The following is a 1,331-nucleotide window of genomic DNA, read 5'->3' on the forward strand; positions in this document are numbered from 1 at the left end:
TGCGACAGTCAAAGTGCTATCCATCTAGCGAAGAATTAGTCTTTTCATTCCAGGACGAAGCACATACAATGCGATATCATTTTATCAGGTCTCTTCTGGAAGATGGGATTTTAAAACTTGAAAAGACTAATGGAGCTCAAAATCTGGCAGACATGTTAACAAAGACGGTGACGACGGACAAACTGAAGTTGTGTTCAGCTTCAGTTGGCATGCTAGAGTAACAAGACTAGAAATGTTACCGCATTGATCGAGGTGTAAAGACAAATTAAAATCAATCTTCAAGTGGGAGATTGTTGGTCAAACTTTCAGGTGCCATAAATGGCAATAGGAGAAATTGGTTGGCAAGCCAACAACCCAATTGATGGTGCATCCTTTGTTGAAAATAAGGAAAGCCAATTAAATGAATTAGTTGGTAGAAATAGAATGGGGGGCTTCTGCATCTATAAATAGCTCACCCCAACAAGTTCTTAATCAATCCAAGCAAGAAACACAAAAGAAAAACTTAGAGAGAAAAGCTTTAGTGAGAGAAAATTGAGAGTAATTTTCAGGGTGTAATTGGGTTGTGAGTGTTTTTTTGTAAACACCTGTAATTTTTCTCCCTTTAGTAAAAGATCTGCAGCAGTCTGGAGACGTAGGCATAATTGGTCGAATTCTGTTATCAATTTCGTGTGTTATTATTCCGATTTTATTTCGCATTCTCACTAATCTAGTTATAGGGAAATTACTCGTTTAATTTCCCAACAAGAGTGGTTGACTAAAGGAGGAAGATGAACAAGAAGACAATGGGTACAATTAAGGTCGAAATGGGTTTAAAAATGGCAAACAACTCTGAAGTTAGACCCATGATGGTTTCCTGACAAGTAGAGAAGTCGGAAGCTATTGTAACACTCGAAGTGGGAAGAGCTCTTGGTATTAAATTTGAGGGGGATGAAAACTCAATTGTGGATAGATTTGTAGAGTCGGAGTCAGAAGCTTGTCAACAACACGAAAGGTATGTGAGAATTGCTATTGTGTGTATATGGATCGTTAATGGTACTGTGATGTTTAACATTGAATATTAGAGGGTTGGCAAAAAGATGGAAGGTGAGAGCATTAAGCAAAGACCATACTATTAAGTGGTTGCATTCTGTTAAATTGGGGTTAGCTAAGCGTATTGGTGGAAAGGATTTGGATGGATGTGAGTCTGTATCCTCAATAGGGATGGGCAAAGGACGAGGCGGGCCGGGTTTTTGGTTGCCTCGACCCTAACCCGAAATTATATTATTTAAACCCAACCCTGCCCCGCCCCAATAAATTCTAATATTTTTCTCGCCCTGACCCTACACTAATTT

The sequence above is a fragment of the Hibiscus syriacus genome, unplaced genomic scaffold, assembly GCF_006381635.1.
Source record: "Hibiscus syriacus cultivar Baekdansim isolate YM2019G1 unplaced genomic scaffold, ASM638163v2 tig00003507_pilon, whole genome shotgun sequence".
Lineage (NCBI taxonomy): Eukaryota > Viridiplantae > Streptophyta > Magnoliopsida > Malvales > Malvaceae > Hibiscus > Hibiscus syriacus.